This window comes from Scyliorhinus torazame, chromosome 16, assembly GCF_047496885.1.
Source record: "Scyliorhinus torazame isolate Kashiwa2021f chromosome 16, sScyTor2.1, whole genome shotgun sequence".
Lineage (NCBI taxonomy): Eukaryota > Metazoa > Chordata > Chondrichthyes > Carcharhiniformes > Scyliorhinidae > Scyliorhinus > Scyliorhinus torazame.
In genome coordinates this window covers 152,041,363-152,059,514 of record NC_092722.1, presented here as the reverse complement: position 1 = coordinate 152,059,514, position 18,152 = coordinate 152,041,363, and the positions used below count along the sequence as shown (strand labels likewise).

Here is an 18,152-nt window from a genome sequence, read left to right as displayed (position 1 = left end):
CATCATTCCCTCTTTCCCTTCCGGGGGTTGAGCCTTATATAGCCTCTCGTAAAATACCTTAAACACCCCGTTCACCCTCTCCGCTCCCCGTTCCATCTTTCCCTCCTCGTCCCTCACCCCTCCGATCTCTCTCGCCGCCCCCCTCTTCCTAAGTTGTTGGGCCAGCAGCCGGCTTGCCTTCTCTCCATATTCATACTGCACTCCCTGTGCCTTCCTCCATTGTGCCTCCGTCTTACCTGTGGTCAACAAGTCAAAGTCCGTGTGCAATCTCCGTCTTTCCCTGTAGAGCCCTTCATCTGGAGCCTCCGCATATTGCCTATCCACCCTCAAAATCTCCCTCAACAATCTCTCCCTTTCTTTACCCTCTTGTTTCCCCTTATGGGCCCTTATGGAGATCAGATCCCCTCTAACCACCGCCTTCAGCGCCTCCCAGACCACTCCCACCTGGACCTCTCCGTCATCATTAATCTCTAGGTACCTTTCAATACATCCCCTCACCCTTACACATACCCCCTCGTCCGCCAACAGTCCCATATCTAATCTCCAGAGTGGCCGCTGTTCCATTTCCTCTCCTACTTCCAGATCTACCCAATGTGGGGCATGATCTAAAAGTGCTATAGCCGAATACTCCGTTCCTGCCACCTTCGGGATCAGCGCCCTTCCCAGGACAAAGAAGTCTATCCGGGAGTACACTCTGTGGACATGGGAGAAGAAGGAAAACTCTTTACTCCTTGGCCTAGTAAATCTCCAGGGATCTACTCCTCCCATCTGCTCCATAAAGCCCTTAAGCACCTTGGCCGCTGCCGGCCTCCTCCCGGTCCTAGATCTGGACCGGTCCAGCCCTGGGTCCAGCACCATGTTGAAGTCCCCCCCCCCATTACCAACTTTCCCATCTCCAGGTCCGGGATGCGCCCCAACATACGCTTCATAAAGTTCGCGTCATCCCAGTTCGGGGCATATACATTCACCAGCACCACCGCCTCACCTTGCAATCTGCCACTCGCCATCACGTATCTACCCCCACTGTCCGCCACTATGGTCTTCGCCTCAAACAATACCCGTTTCCCCACCAGTATTGCCACCCCTCTATTTTTCGCATCCAAGCCCGAGTGGAATACCTGTCCCACCCATCCTTTTCTTAATCTGACCTGATCCGCCAGTTTCAGGTGCGTCTCCTGAAGCATGACCACGTCTGCCTTTAGCTTCGTTAGGTGCGCAAGTACCCTTGCCCCCTTAATCGGCCCATTCAACCCTCTCACGTTCCACGTGATCAACCGGGTTGGGGGGCTCTTTACCCCCCCCCTCGTCGACTAGCCATCCCCTTTTTTAGACCAGCTCCTCACCGGTTCCCACGCACCCGCTTATCCCCCCGACGGCGCCCTCCCGTCCCGACCATCCCATCCCGTAACAGCTCCCCCTTCCCCTTAGCAGCAGCAACCCAGTTAACCCCCCCCCCCCCGCCCCCTCCCCTGCCCCCCCCCCCCCCCACACCCGCTAGATCCCTCTCTAGCTTAGTTGCTCCCCCCATATTGCTTCCGGAAGTCAGCAAACTCTGGCTGACCTCGGCTTCCCCCGTTTATCCTTAGCCTCCCATTATGTGAGGCCCCCTCCTTTTCCCGCCACAATTTCCATAGCGCGGGAACAAAGCCTGTGCTTCCCTCTCGGCCCCGCCCCTGATGACGCAGCTCCCTCTCTCCTTCCCCCTCCCCTTCCCCACCGGCGCCCACATTTCTTCGTGTCCCCCTTCTTCGAGGGGAAAGAGAATTTTCCCCCATCTGATTCACAGTCCCTTGCCACCACCTCACTACTTCATTTCAAACACTCTTTCTCCAATCTAGTCCAACTTCTCCTCTTCAATAAATGTCCACGCCTTTTCTGCCGTCTCGAAGTAGTGGTGTTTACCCTGGTGTGTAACCCACAGTCTTAACGGCTGCAACATTCCGAACTTCACTTTCCTCTTGTGGAGCGCCGCCTTGGCCCGATTGAAACTCGCCCTCCTTCTCGCCACCTCCGCACTCCAATCCTGATACACGCGGATCACCGCGTTCTCCCACATGCTGCTCCGTGTCTTTTTCGCCCATCTCAGGACCATCTCCCTGTCCTTGAGGCAGTGGAACCTCACCACTATTGCTTGAGGTATTTCTCCTGCCTTTGGTCTTCTCACGAGGACTCGATACGCTCCCTCCACTTCCAGGGGACCCGTCGGGGCCTCAGCGCCCATTAAGGTATGGAGCATCGTGCTCACATACGCCCCAACGTCCGCTCCCTCTGCCCCTTCGGGAAGACCCAAGATTCTTAAGTTCTTCCTCCTCAAGCTATTTTCCAGGGCTTCTAGTCTCTCCATACACCTCTTATGCAGTGCCTCGTGCGTCTCAGTCTTCACCACCAAGCCCTGTATCTCGTCCTCATTTTCGGCAGCTTTTGCCTTCACTCCACGGAGCTCCATCTCTTGGGTCTTCTGCGCCTCCTTTAACCCCTCAAAAGCCTGCAGCATCGGCGCCAGCACCTCCTTCTTGAGCTCCTCCACAGATCGCCGGAGGAACTCCTGCTGTTCCAGGGCCCATACCAACTGGCCTCCCTCCGCCGCCACCTTGCTTCTCACTTCCCTTCTTTGCCGCCGCTCCAGAGGATCCTCCGCAATCTGGCCACTATTATCTCTTCTGTCCATTCACATCCGGGGGGACTCCCTTCTATGTCGCCTCACAGTGGGTTTAGCCTTCGAAAATTGCTGTTGGGGCTCCCAATAAGAGCCCAAAATGGATATATAGGTATTGGTAAAACGGGAGGTGCCGAAACGTGCAACTTAGCTGGTCATTGCCGCACCCCGTTTCGTTCTGGGATTTCCTGAGGTGCAAATATTCTTTGAACTGCTAACACTCGTTTACTATTTTGTGGTCAATATCATCTTTGTAATACGATATTATAAGCTTAGTACTGTCCTCATCAATTTCAGAATTGTTCACCAATTCTGAGAGGAACTTGAACCTTTTTGCAATCTGCTCATATGGGTCAATCCTCTTGCGTAACTGGATTATCAAGAGTCATGGAGTTGATATAGAACTTCTGTCCTAAATTTGTCAGCTCCTCTCCAAGAAGCAATACCACTTGTTCCATCTGAAAATGTCCTTGTAACAATGCGTTTGGAAGCATCAGAATAACTTGAGGTGATATCTTCACACAAACATTTGCTTCTGATTCATAGTGTTCAATCCTATCGGCTGAATTTTCTCTGAGTTCTTTAACAAACGAAAGTAAAGATGATAGCAGAAGACAACCTTCAAACACATCAAAACCAGGGGTTTGGAGTTTCTTACTTGTTTTGTTGAAACGCTCCAGCACTTCTTCCCAAACGACTATTAAAATAGCATATTCCAGCTTTACCAACTCGTGGTATAAATTCTTTGCATCTCGTTTACATTCAGGCTTCTCTTCTGAGTCTTCAAAAATATGTTTGAGAGTTTGTACAATACCTATATATCCATTTTGAATTGCCCGGACTGCTTCATAGTGTGCAGACCATCTAGTTACACTTAAGCTCCTCAGAGAAAAATGTAGATTGCCCTGTGTGTTTAAAATCCCCCATCTTCGTGGAGATCCAGAAAAGAAAACATACAGCTCCTGCAAAATGCTTGTCCAGATCACTATCACGAGTGCTATCACGTTGAAAATTCACGTTAGCATTGTGATTGCCTTTTCAATGGCTCCTCCTTTTTGTTACGACACGTCATCTACTGTTTGTATTTCTGTCATAAATGTTAATAGTGTTTTAAATTATTTGTAATAATTTCTCTTAAATATATTTAGAATGAAACATCCTTAATTTGAACGTTTTTTCGTTTACGGCTAGCCTACATGATACTTTAATAACCTTTTAATTTTAACTATTATTTTGTATTGAATTACACTATATTATTAATATTATTATATTTTTAAAAATCCTTCTCATACAGTAGTCACAAAATTTTTAAGCAATGTGGACTAAAGCTGCTTCTGGGGCCCCTCCAGGAAGCTTAAGCTTCATTAGTTTCATAGTAGATTTGCCCCTGAATCCAGGAGGAGAAAGAGGCAGACATTCTGGCCTTTGCTTCCCTGGTAGCCCGGAGACGGATACTATTAGCTTGGAGGGACTTCTATGATTCTGTGAAACAAATGAAAACTGTCTTCTTGGGCCAGCCGGCCCACGTCTATTAAAATTTACCTATTCAAGGATGCTATTGTTCCATCTCTTGTGGGAACGTTCTACATGAGTAATCCCTAATCCCCAATGTGAACCAAACAAAACTTTAGGGTAGTTATTGAACCATTTATTTGCACAATTTAACTCAACTGCAAGCAATATTCCTGCCTATTGCTGGTCCATGGTTATTGAGGTCAAATTTCATTGTGTTGCATCGAATTCCTCGGGTTTTCCTGTTATTTTGGAGATTGCATTCTCAATTCCTTTCACATGGTTATGAAAGTGTGAAAATAGTGGATTTAATGTAAAGTATATGTGTGGGGGGGCTGATAGAGTGGTGAAGGAGGGGGAGAGATGGCAGAGATGGTAGTGTAGCGGATCACTGGACGAGTAATCCAGAGGCCTAGATTAATGCTCGGAGGTTGAAATCCCACCATGGTGGAACTTAAATTCACTTAATAAATTTGAAATTGAAAGCCAGTCTCTAACATGGTGACCATGAAGCTATCTTCATTAATTGCGGTAAAAACCCATCTGCTTCACTAATATCCTAGGGAAGGAAATCTGCGCTCCTTACCTGGTCCACAGCAAAGTGGTTGACTCTGAAATGGCCAAGCAAGCCATATTTTAGGGATGAGGAACAAATGCCACTGATGCCCACATCCCATTAAATCATTTAAAATCCCTGGAAAGCTCCTCCCAGCCAAGCTCATATCAAAGCTCCAAAACCTACGATTTGGCTCCTCACTCTGCAACTGGATCCTCGACTTTCTGATCCACAGATCACAATCAGTAAGAATAAGGAACAACACCTCCTCCACAATAGTCCTCAATACCGGGGCCCTGCAAGGCTGCATACTCAGCCCCCTACTATACTCCTTGGACTCACACGACTGCGTGGAAAAATTTGGTTTCAACTCCATCTACAATTTTGCTGACGATACAACCATAGTGGGCCGGATCTCAAATAACGATGAGTCAGAATACAGGACGGAGAACCGAGTGAAGTGGTGCAGCGACAACAATCTCTCCCTCGATGCCAGTGAGATACCCTCAATTACGACTCAGGAGAGAAGTTTGATAATACAAAGGCTTTAATTACCAGAGAACCAGACAGCTGCCGAGAAGTGTGCTCACTGCACGCTGCCGACTGAACCTTATATACAGCTTCCTGGGGGCAGAGCCGGAGGCGGAGTCCCCCAGGGTTCCAAACCCAGTCTTAAAGGGGCCTACGCATTAAAGGTACATGTGTATACAGATATCATTCATCACAGCCAGCAAAACTAAAGAGGTGGTCATTGACTTCAGGAAGCAAAGTACTGTACACACCCCTGTCAGCATCAATGGGGTCAAGGTGGAGATGGTTAGCAGCTTCAAATTCCTAGGGATACACTTCTCCAAAAATCTGTCCTGGTCCACCCACGTCGACACTACCACCAAGAAAGCACAACAGCGTCTATACATCCTCAGGAAGCTAAGGAAATTAACATTAACTCTTACCAACTTTTACAGATGCATCACAGAAAGCATCCTATCTTGCTGCATCACAGCCTGGTATGGCAGCTGCTTGGCCCAAAACCGCAAGAAACTTCAGAGAGTCGTGAACACCGCCCAGTCCATCACACGAACCTGCCTCCCATCCATTGACTCCACCTACGTCTCCCGCTGCCTGGGGAAAGCGGGCAGCATAATCAAAGACCCCTCCCACCCGGCTTACTCACTCTTCCAACTTCTTCCATCGGGCATGAGATACAGAAGTCTGAGAACATGCCTGAACAGACTCAAAAACAGCTTCTTACCCGCTGTTACCAGACTCCTAAATTACCCTCTTATGGGCCGACTTCATTAACACTACACCCCTGTATGCTTCACCCAATGCTGGTGTTATGTAGTTACATTGTGTACCTTGTGTTGCCCTATTATGTATTTTCTTATCATGTACTTAATGATCTGTTGAGCTGTTCGCAGAAAAATACTTTTCATTGTACCTCGGTACACGTGACAATAAACAAAATCAAGATACAGCTAACTTTTAAAAAAGATATGTGAGAGGGGGAGGGTAACACGTGATGTGAGCGTGGGAGCATCTGCATTTTTGCAAGCTTTGGCTCTGCTCATCATTTTTTTAATCCCATGTGCACGTTTCTTTTATGTCTTTTCTTGGCTTACATAGTTTTTACTATGTCCTGAGATTTGTTGGTCAGTGTTTCAGCATTACTGAGTCGAGACAAAATGCTTAAATCATCGTTAATTTGTGGCGGCTGGAAAGGTTGGGGTAGGGTCTTCTCATTAGTGGCGCAGCTGTTTTTAGGCGGTCTCTCGCCCTGGCGATGGGGTGTGCAGCAACGGATGATGGCTGCTAGCAATGATGTTAATCCGTCTGAATGTGTCAGCTTCGCGGTACAGGTCGTCAAAGCCCAATTTCAAGAATTGCAAGACATTTTTATGTAGGCGTTGGAGGTGCACGGGAAGGTTCTTGTAGCAGAGAGAGCTCTGTCCCTGGTGGAAACCAGCCTCCGTACGAGTAAGTTCCTGTTGGTTGGCCTGTCCTCCATCCTGAGGGATTCAGGTGAAGATGTGGGGGAACGGATAAGGAGCATCTAGTCATCTTATAGTTAAATTATGGCTCCCTGTTCTGGCCTGGGCCTGGGAAAGAGTTTAATTTGTGCTGTGAGTGTTAGTTGATTTTCCCATTAGCTCTGTGGTTCTCAGGATGCTGTTTTCTTCCTTCTATCATTTTGTTTTGTAGCTATGGGTATGATGTAGGTCTGTCATGCTGACTATATCCTGTTTTAGTGGTAGCTATGAGTATGATGTAGGTCTGTCATGCTGACTATATCCTGTTTTAGTGGTAGCTATGAGTATGATGTAGGTCTGTCATGCTGACTATATCCTGTTTTAGTGGTAGCTATGAGTATGATGTAGGTCTGTCATGCTGACTATATCCTGTTTTAGTGGTAGCTATGAGTATGATGTAGGTCTGTCATGCTGACTATATCCTGTTTTAGTGCAGAGGGTCCTGTGTCCATGAAGGGAATATGTTGGAGATTTTGTCCCTGATTCATCCTGCCTCTTTGTTCTCATTCTTGCATTGACTAGTGTTTTACGCTGTACCTGTTGTACGTTGATACTGATGGTTATCTTTCCTCTTTTAATTGTTTTGATTTTTGTAAAAATTGAAAAATTCCAATTAAAATTCCAAAAAAAAAAATATGAATTTGTATTAAAGGAGTTTCAGAAAGTTTTGAAACGAGCTAAAAGCAACAATTAACTAAGCATTACTTAGTAGGCAGCTATTTTTCTAATCCACAGAAAAGATAACCTTCATTAATGTGACTGTTAACCCCATATACAGCACACTTTCCGCAGAAATGCAGTCTTTTCCAGAAACTGTCCAAAGTCACCCAGCTTCAAATCTCCCCATTTTGTTAGTTGTGACATCCAGAAACTATTGAAGGTCCTCTTCCTTAGTCCTCTGATAATCCCTGAACCAACTTCCAGTGGTAAGGCCCATTTTGGTGATTTCTTCTCTTGACCTTGCCAGGGAAATCTTCCAGTGTCCTTGCTGCAGGTTCTTTCTCTTCAACCAGTGGTCAAGCTTTTCCCCAGTATTCTGTCTGATAGCTAACAGGAAAACAGACATTTCTCTTTGTAGACCATAGCCACTGCTGTTCATTGTCTTTCTCTCTCTGCTGTTGTTGAAAGTCTCTGAGACAGGAAGTCTGCAATAACAAGAATTCCTTCTGACTTTGTTAAACCTGGCATGTGCATTTCAATAGCACCCACCCTAAGACCCAAGTCTCCATGGCAATCACGTTAAAAAAAGCTTGTCATCAGACAGTGCCCACAGCAGATCAGATGACATTCTTCATTACTCTATTTTACCTTGAATTGAATAAACAGTCCAAAGCTTATAATAGAAGTTTGCATTCATAACTCCTGTGAAAATGGAAAACCAGGAGCTGTAACATATATATAAACTTATAAAGGGGCTGCCTTTCCATATAATGAAATAAGCTGATTTATCAGAGGTTTTAAAAGTGCGCAACCAGTGTAGAGTGTCTATGTTTTAACATCCATTAATTTAAAATCCAAGTAATCACGAGATTACTTTTATTCTTGCTATATTGGATTCCAGGAATTTTAATGATGCTCCTCTTCCTCTGTTTTTCAGTAGAAGCCAAAGATCAGTGGCCTTGATCAGAATGGCCAATAAAGAGCTTAAAATTCTATGCCTATCCTTACATTGTACAATTTTCCCCAACTCATTATTTATGTAGCATTTTTAAAAAAATCTATTTGCATTTAATATGCTTTGTTCACAAGTGATAGTTTTGCAACTGGTAATGGTTTAAGTCTAAATTATGTTATTCTTTTGAGGTTAAAGTAGATGGACACCCTCCTGTTAAAATATTTACAATTTTTTGTTACCTTTCTGAAAAAGCACAAGGACCATCGAACAAAGATTATTTTAACACGTTGCAAGTTGCTGTGAGTTCAGGAGAAGCAATGCAAAAATAGTTATCAACAGAACCTTATGTGAAAATATATGCGCAACATAAAATCCAGGCGCAACTCATTTATTTGAAAATGGACAAATATAGGCCCAACTGTGCTTTTGAGGTTTCTGCTATTAAGAAACAGCAAAGAAAATAACAAGCTAATAGGTTCCAGATGCTAATCATTAGAAAGAAATCTGGCTCAAGGAGGTTGGGCACAGGTTTCAACTCTCTCAGCGTGAGTTAATCCACTACAAAAGGTACAAAGCACCGCAGACAACTTTTTAAGGACACTGTTTTCAGTGAAGCCCAGCCCTTTTTCTGGTAAGTCTGTTAGCGAAGAAGCTACTTGTTTAAAATAATAATCTCAAAATGGTGACCTTTTAAAAATCCAATTGACTTTGTCCTTCTTACTGAATTTAAGTTACCATCTTTTCCTTATTGTCAAACTGGTGGGAGGCAGAGCAGAAAATTGAGCCAATGGCTTGAGATCTGATGCTGAAAATTAAAAGTTTAAGAACATTAATAATTAAGACTTCCACATTGGATGTAGCAAAGGTGATAACCAAACTTTTCACATCGAATTTACATTTTCATATTTTCTTTACAACCTACAGTGGGAAAAAAAAACAGTCTCTCAAATTTGAGCAGGTGGTCACCTTAATTTCAACATGAATTTTGGCAGTTCGTACAGTAATGTAATGAGATGCAATCCCTGTTTCTCCTCGCTCTGCTAAAACATTTTAAACTGCGTTTTCCAATAGTCATTATTGTGCAATGCGGGTGCCAAATTCTGGTGCATTAATGCTCAGTGCCACACAAATGAGATGCCACAGGACTGATTTTGTCACCTTCGTCTCGTGTCAGAGCCACATCAAGCAAAGAACTGCCGAGCAGAGACTGCAGCAGTCCTACACAAAAGGAAAATTGAATGCCTAGAAAATGCTCTGCCTAGGTGATAATTCATACCTTCTATAAACTGGTAAAAGGACTGACATCTGGTTGTAGACGAGTCACTGCTGTGAGTCCAGACCAATATAGAGAAATAATATGCAATGTTCCTGTTAGATTGATAGACGTCATTTATGAGATGGTGTACAATGATTGTATAAAAATCTGTCCAACAGGAACCTGCACCATATTATTTACAAATTCCTGCCACTTGCTTTTCTTTACAATGAATTGGTGTGTGCTGCCCTCTAGTGGTTTGGTTAACCAAGTTGCCAATTGCATATGCTCTCCATGCAAGGATTTGATGGGGTAGAGTAAATTATTTCCTCGGGTAGAGGAATCCAGAGCAAGGGGCTACACTTCAAAGTTAAAGCTAGACCATTCAATGGAAGCATTTCTTCACACCAGGTTGGGTGGAAATCCGAACTTCTCTCTGGCAAAGCTTTTGAGGCTAAGCCAATTCATAATTCTGCTACGATCCCCCTGGAGACTAATAACTTGGAAAAATAAATTCAAATGTCCAGTTAATAGTCGAATGACTAATGTTTTAAGGTATTTACTGTAACAAAAGTCTAAAATCCCTATTGACCAAACATCATTGTGAGCAACTTATACTTTGGCAGGCTTGTGGAGCAGTGGTTCATGTCTCTGCCTCTGAGCTAGAAGCCCTGGTTTGAGTCCCAATCCAAGACTTGATCGCCAAGGAAGGCACATTTATAATACATCCAACAGGTCGAGTATCAACCTACAAAATCTTTCCAATACATGACAATAACAGGTGGTAAGAGCAAGAGAATCCTGGTTAGCATTGCTAGTGCGGAATGGCATCCCTCCAGCTATAAGCCTCTGCTGACAGGCTAGCAACCTATTCCAGGAAAAACTAGCTATGGAAACAGACAAAGGTAAATGTTTCGATCCCACCAGGTGCGGGAATTGGTGGGACAGAAAATGTGACGGACCATCCTGTATCGGGGTGGGCACAACTGGAAAATCCCACCCATCGTCAGCCTTGTGCACCTCTAAGTGCAGGATGTAAAATAATAATTTATACTTGATCACAGGACGGACTCCCCACCCGTTTCTTATTTTTAGCACAAAGGAAAAAACACACTTGCAGGTATACATTACACTATCTTTTAAGTGGACATTCAATTCTTCCAGGCTCAGTCCAAAAGGGATCAGTCCCTAGGGAGATTTCCTTTCGCAGCTTCCTACTGCTAACTCCAGAGCTGTCTTTCACAGGATGCGGAATATTGGAGATCCTCACTCTAGCCCAAGCTAGGTGAATCTTCCAGCTCTGTTTTAACACCTCACGCATTTAGCCTTTTCAACCAACTGCAAGCTTCTACCAGCATTCACCTGATGTGAGCCAAAGAGACTTTCTGCCTCCTGTTATGGTACCCGGACCAGACCCCTATTTATATAGGAAACCGGACAAGAAACCCCAACAATTTTTCAGTTTGTGAACTGTGAGGAAGGGACAGTTTGCTCCATGTTGATCTTTCATATGCAAACAAATTTTATTATTAACACAGAATTTACTCCAGCAACATACAAGGAAAAAGCAGCCTTTCAATTAACAGTTAAACAGTTCCTAAACAAAAGAATGGTCTTTGAGCCTACATTCCCATCTACGTCTAAACTTTCAATTAAACAAGATTCACACACACAGGTCAAATGCCATTTATTACTAAAGTTAACACTCAGCTGCTTACAGATTTATTCACAAAGTCCTTGGGAGCAAAGCTTTCAGAATCCAGAACAGAAACCTCAAAACTAAACTCAAAAGAGACACAGCCCCTGCCATGAGTGACATCACAGCCTGCCGAGCTGTTAACCTCTTAATCCCAGCTTTAGCAGACATATATGACGGAATTTAATTTAATTTGTGGTGGATTTACCGCTATCAATTGACACCAAGGGCGTGATTCAGTAGCCTTGTTACACACTCGCTCAAGCAAAACAAGGTCGGTGAATGGAGGCCAAAAACAATATCTATGCTGGGTGCCAAATCGGTTGTGATGCTACCGGCCCGCTCCCATAGGCGAAATTGGGATCCCGCCGTAGCGTGGTGAGTTAACCCCTATTTCTATCCAATTAACGGGAGAAACCCCATATCCAACAGGCTCCCTTGATTCAGCGGCCTCCACAGCAAGTGGGCAAGCTGGTGCTGATTAGTACTCCTTTTTAAAACGTGAACCTGGCAGAAGGGCTGCTGCGGGGACATTAGGAGGCGAGTAGCCATCTTCGCTCAAAGGCAATGAGCCCGGTGTAACCCTGGTTGGGGTGGTCTGCATTGGGTTGGGGTATCAGGACTGGGGGGGGGCTCTGTTGGGGGGAGCAACCGTGCGCAGGTCCTCCATGCCAACCCTGGATCGTGGGTACCATTCCAGGGGACCCCTAGTTCCTGCCTATCTGACCCACCGACCATCCATGACTCCCACTGACCGTGGAGGCCTCTGGCCGTGCGGCCAAAGGCCATTGCATTAGGGAATTGGCAATCATAGTTAAATGGCCTCTTCACATTCCAAGTGGATCCCCGTGGGTGGGTAGGCCATGTAGCATGTAATGCATATTACCCCGTATCCCCATCACATTGATGCCTGGACACTGTGCCTGAACACTGCGGGAGGCAAGATCACAGATGCAGCAGCCAACCTTCGAACACCCAGGGGATGGGCCCCAGCCATGGGCCCATATCCGTGGCCGGACGCGGAAGGGCAGGGTAGGATTGGAGATATATATGGGTGGTTGGGGGAGCATAGGTGGTGAGGATTAGAAGGAGAAGAATTGGGGGCGGAGATAGGATGGGGAGTGCGGAGTGAGGCGATAGGGTGAATTCGACCTCGTGTGAGGGTGAGTTTGATTCTGTTTAAGGTGGTGCATAGGATGCATATGACTCGAGCGAGGATGAGTGGGTTATTTCAGGGGATGGCGGATAAGTGTGAGGGGTGTGGGCGAGGACCAGCAAATCAGGCACATGTCCTAGGGCTGTGAGACGTTGGAGAGATACTGGGAGGGGGTCGAAGATTGTGGGGGCTGAGGCCTGGCTGGAATCTATGGTGGTGATGTTTGCGATGTCGGAACGGCCGGAGTTGATGGAGGGAAGGAAGGCCGACGTTGTGGCCTTCGCCTCTCTGGTTGCCCGGCGAAGGATTCTGTTGGGATGGCGGTCGACAACGCCACCGGGGTTGGCGGCCTGGCTGGGCGACCTGTACGACATTCTCTGGCTGGAAAAGCTCACGATTTAATTGAGGGGATCAGCGGGGGGCTTTGAGATAAGGTGGGGACTGTTCATGCCCATGTTTAAAGAACTGTTTGTCGCGGTAGTGGGGGGGGGGGGAGGGGGGGGGCGGTGGCAAGGAAGGAGGGGATGAAACTGGGAGAAAACTTGCACAAACTGGGGGGTGCAGAGAATGTTCTTTGATTTATTTATGTTTTTGTACCTTCGAGTATGTTTGGAATAAAATACATTTTTAAAAAGGAATTGTTTTGCTTAAGGGTTTTCTTACTGGCTCACAATTTTGGCCCAGATTCAATAGTGGTAATGACAACAAAACTGTCAGTTTTCCAACATAATTCCAACATAACCTTTGGAAGTCGACAAGGAAATCCAGAAGCTTCTGTCAGTATTTCCACGCTTCTCCATATTGTGCACTGTTGCGGTCCTCCCACTCTGCTGTTAAGTATCAGTTTGGCCATGAAAAACCCTTACAAAAGTTGCATCTTGTTGAGTGAGTTATAACTGGATGTATTCACAGTTTTGAACTTTGTGTGGATGCCTCTGACACTGACTCAGCCTTCCAGACTTGGAAGAGATGCTCTAGAAATTTATTCCCGGATACGCATTGCGACATTATACAAATGTACAGCATGGAAAGAGTTTATGTCATTTTAAACCTAGCCACTAGAGGGAGCTAAAGGACAGTGCTCTTGGACTTCTTGGGCAGATTCGGTTGGAGCTCGAGATTAGATTCATAGTGTATGACAGAGTTAGTTAAAATATAATTGTTATAGTTAATAGATATAAATAGTGTTTGTGAGTGTAGTTTAATTCTTATATGTATGTTTGCTATTTGGAGTAAGTGTCGAACTCACATTTAGTAGTGTTAAAATAAAGTTAGTTTAGTTCTTTGAAAAGAGCTTTGGATATCTTTGTGATCACTACGTCTACCATCCTGGAAACCCCTCACAAAGATCGCCACACTCATGCTTGAAAGTGATTTAACAGCAGATGCTATATCAGGAAGTCCTCCAAATGTATTTAGAAATAAGCTTTCCAAACAAATAACACCCTTCTCCCCACCTAATCCTTATCTTCTAGCCACCCACCACACATACCCGACTGATAAACAAACCTGAACTGCTGCTAATCCCTTCTGTACTTTTTTAAAAAACAAGACATTCAGAGTTCTAATTCATTTGGGAACAGCCGTGTCCACTTATAATCCTTTGAGTAAATAGCTAAAAAAAATTAATTCAAGGGCAGCACGGTGGCGCAGTGGTTAGCACTGCCACCTCACGGCGCCCAGGTTCGATCCCGGCTCTGGGTCACTGTCCGTGTGGAGTTTGCACATTCTCCCCGTGTTTGCGTGGCTTTCACCCCCACAACCCAGGAGATGTGCAGGGTGGGTGGATTGGCCACACTAAATAATAATAAAAATAATAATCTTTTATTGGTCACAAGTATGAAGTTACTGTGAAAAGCCTCTTGTCGCCACATTCCAGCACCTGTTCGGGTAAGCTGGTACGGGAATTGAACCCACGCTGCTGACCTTGTTCTGCATTGCAAACCAGCTGTCTAGCCCACTGAGCTAAACCAGCTCAATTACCCCTAAATTACCCCTTAATTGGAAAAAAATGAATTGGGTATTCTAAATTTATATTTTAAAAAAATTATAAATTCAGAGGCTTAATACACTTTACCGTTTCTTTCATCATAAGTAACTTTTTAAATTCAAGTCTTCAATTTTTACAGATGATTTCGTAGCTAAAAATTGGGTTGGTACTGTCCACATTTTCAGATGATGCCAAATGTAAGCCGTGGCAAATCATGAATATTATTGCCCTGAAACATCAAAGGATCTTCACCAACCAGTGATATAAGGTAAATAAAATTTGACAGAGGAAAGGTTAATGTGGACCTTTGGTAACTGGGTATATCCTTGAAGATTTGAAGTAAGAGATATTGGGCTCTTATAGGACATTGTGGAATTTAGGATTGCATGAATGATGGGAACAGATGAGAGCTCTCACTCTGCTGTACAGGAATGTGGCTGTGTTAGAGGAAAAATAATATATATATAATAATAAAAGAGGTCATAGGTTAAACGCAGCTCTAGGGGAGTGGGAAACCGGTAGGCAAAGGGTTAAATTTTTGAATCAGGAAGAAACCTTAACCCTGCACTCAGGATAATGTAATCATCTAATGTAATCCAAAGATGTGCAGGTTAGGTGGATTAGCCATGCTAAATTGCCCTTAGTGTCCAAAACTGCCCTTAGTGTTGGGTGGGGTTTCAGGGTTCTGGGGATAGGGTGGAGGTGTGGGCTTGGGTAGGGTGCTCTTTCAAAGAGCCGGTACAGAGTCGATGGGCTGAATGGCCTCTTTCTGCACTGTAAATTCTATGATCTATGATCTCACAGGACATTATAATAACAATGGGAAACTCACGTCATGAGACTATGGCCCCAGCTTGCCTGCAAGGGATCCATTGTTCTACCCAGAGCGGGGAACACAAACCCATTAACACCTCATCAAGACATCTCGACTGATCAGATTATATTGTATGAAATTAATCGATGACGTCAATGCTTATCTGTAACTGTGAGCAAACTTGAAATATATGCATGAAAATCCATGTAATTTTCAGAACAGATTCGTGCGAGCTGGAAACAGCAGCAGCTCCTGTTTCTCCTGTGTGCACACAGCCATTATGTTTGAATAAACAAAGTTTTACCAACACCACGCGGTCGCAGACGGACTCTGAGCATTTTGTCCCTCCAACAGTCTGATTTCTTATTTCTAAAGACTTATCTCTTAACTTGAATAAAGGTAATCATGTATTTATTTCCCATCCCTAGTTTTTCTGATAAGACACTGTTGGGCCTTTATCTTCACTCCTGCGATTAATGGCCCTAAATAGGGGATTCCAGCATGTCCGTCCAGCACAATAGAATTGCAAAACTTGCCTGAGTCAGAGCGGTGTGACTCGGAGGGAAACTTAAAATTGATGGTGTTTCCATGGCATTGTGGTTCTTTTCCATCTGGATTGTAGCAGTCATAGGGGAGGGAGATGCTGTCAAAGTAACCTTGGATGAGTTGCTGGAGGACCTCCTATGGATTATATATTCTGCAGATGTAGTGCGCTATTGATGCAGGCAGCGGATATTCTGCCCCCACCCCCACCCCCCTTCCCCCAGGTCTGGTAGCTGGTGCCATGGGAAATTTTGTAACATGTACAAGTTTTCAGGGACACCCTTGCCGTCCCCCAACTATACAGGCAGCACTGGTGGAGCTGCTAGCTGCCAGAGCGTTGACCATTCCCAGCTGTGGAGCCCTCTCGCTGTCTTTAATTAGATGGGGCTCCTGGAGCCAGCCTCAATTGACCACCTTCTTGAAAATGTCTTCCAGGATCCTGGCATTGTCATCTCTGGGTCCTGAGCAGGTATTCAGCCCAGTGAAAGATTGGGAACCTGGAATAAAAATCAACTGCATGGGTTCAACTCCCTCAGTTCAACTTCAAACACCTAATCTCACTATAAACCAGAGCATTTTTTTTGCTTCTTGTACATTATATATGTTTTTCAATAATATTCTGGACAAAATACTTTGAAAAAAAATTTCATACCATATATTGTAAAGGAGTTTTTGTAATTGTTTTCATTGACATGAAATGATGATCATTCTTCAAATGTCTATAAAGCTCTACTAATGCTCGAGTGTGAGATAAATGTAACTAAAGATATGCCCATACGCTATAGTAGATCAAGGTTACCAGCGATGGTAATGGTTATATGGCTAGCTTCCTCTTCCAAAGCTATGTGGGCATTAACTAATGAACAACATTAGCATGCAGCTGTCATTAAATTAATGGACCATTAACGTAATGGATATTTAATGGACTTAGAAGAATTTTCAATATAAGAGCTAAATTAGCAACTTATCCTAATTGCGCAAAAACGTTACATCCAGCACTACAGAAGTACTTTCAACATAGCCCTGAGCAATCACTTCCCTACTGATGTCACTATGTTAGTTTATTTACCTCCTCAGGAACAACCATGTGAAGGTGGTAGAAGAGACAGAGCATGGAAAAATATGGTCTTGTTGTAGGACAAGTGTTTTCATGTTGTCCAAAAAATAAACCTCTGTCATACATCACATGTTAGAATATAGAACATACAGTGCAGAAGGAGGCCATTTGGCCCATCGAGTCTGCACCGACTCACTTAAGACCTCACTTCCACCTTATCCCTGTAACCCAATAACCCCTCCTAATCAGCCAATCTCCCAGACTCCATCACCAGTTCTGTGTATGCTCTGTCCCACCAGCAGGGAAGTCCCAAGAACTACCACAGTCACTATAGCGATTACCCATACCATTGGCATCATTCTACACCATACCCGGTTATCTCGCTAACTAAGCTAACCAATCCCCATCACAGTCATACTCTAGCACAAAGGAAAATAGTTCTGGTTGTTGGAGACCAATCATCTCACCCCTAAGACATTACTGCAGGAGATTTTAGGACACCTTGGGCAGTGTCCTGAGCTCAACCATTTTCAGCTGCTTCATCACTGACCTTCCCGCCACCATAAGGTCAGAAATAGGGAGGTTTGCTGATGATTGCAACTTGTTTATTTGTATTTATAACTTCTTAGATAACAAAGTTGGCTGCTTCCACACACAAGATCTGGACAGCATTTTGGCTTGCGCTAAGTAGCAAATAATATTCATGCCACACAAGCACCAGGTAATGACCATCTCCAACAAGCATTGCCATCGCTGAATCTCCCACCATTAATATCCTGGGAGTCACCATTGACCAGAAACATAACTATCCCCACCACATAAACACTGTGGCTATTCAGGCAGTGGGCAGGTCAGAAGCTGGGAATTCTGTGACAAGGATTCCTGTCCACCATCTAGAAGGCACAAGTCAGGAGCATGATAGAATGCTCCACACTTGCCTGGCTGTGTGCAGCACTAAAAACACCCAAGAATCTCAACACCATCCAGGACAAAGCAACCCACTTGATTGGCTATCTACAACCTTGAAAAACCACTCCCCACACACTGGCACAGTGGAAGCAGTGTGTATCACCTAAAAGATGTATAGCAATTCACCACAGCTCATTCAACAACACCTTAAAAATCCATGAACTTCACCACCTACCAGGATAACAGCAGCCAATGCATGGGAACCCTGCCTCATCTGCAAGTTCCCCTCGTACCATCCTGACTGGGAAAGATAACGCGCTCTTTCACTGACGCTGCGTCAAACACCTGGAATTCCCTTCCGAA

At 44.7% G+C, this 18,152-nt stretch overlaps 1 long non-coding RNA gene across 2 annotated transcripts in view; it reads left to right on the top strand.

The window, feature by feature from the left end:
* LOC140393146 (uncharacterized) overlaps positions 1 to 18,152 on the top strand; it is a 72,396-nt gene that overhangs the window by 44,826 nt on the left and 9,418 nt on the right. The window contains exons 1-2 of one of the 2 annotated variants that reach the window (XR_011935508.1): positions 8,937 to 9,000; positions 14,606 to 14,734. This is a non-coding gene — a long non-coding RNA (uncharacterized lncRNA). Of the gene's footprint in view, positions 1 to 8,936; positions 9,001 to 14,605; positions 14,735 to 18,152 lie in introns of those variants that run through there. The other variant, XR_011935509.1, reaches the window with a different exon arrangement.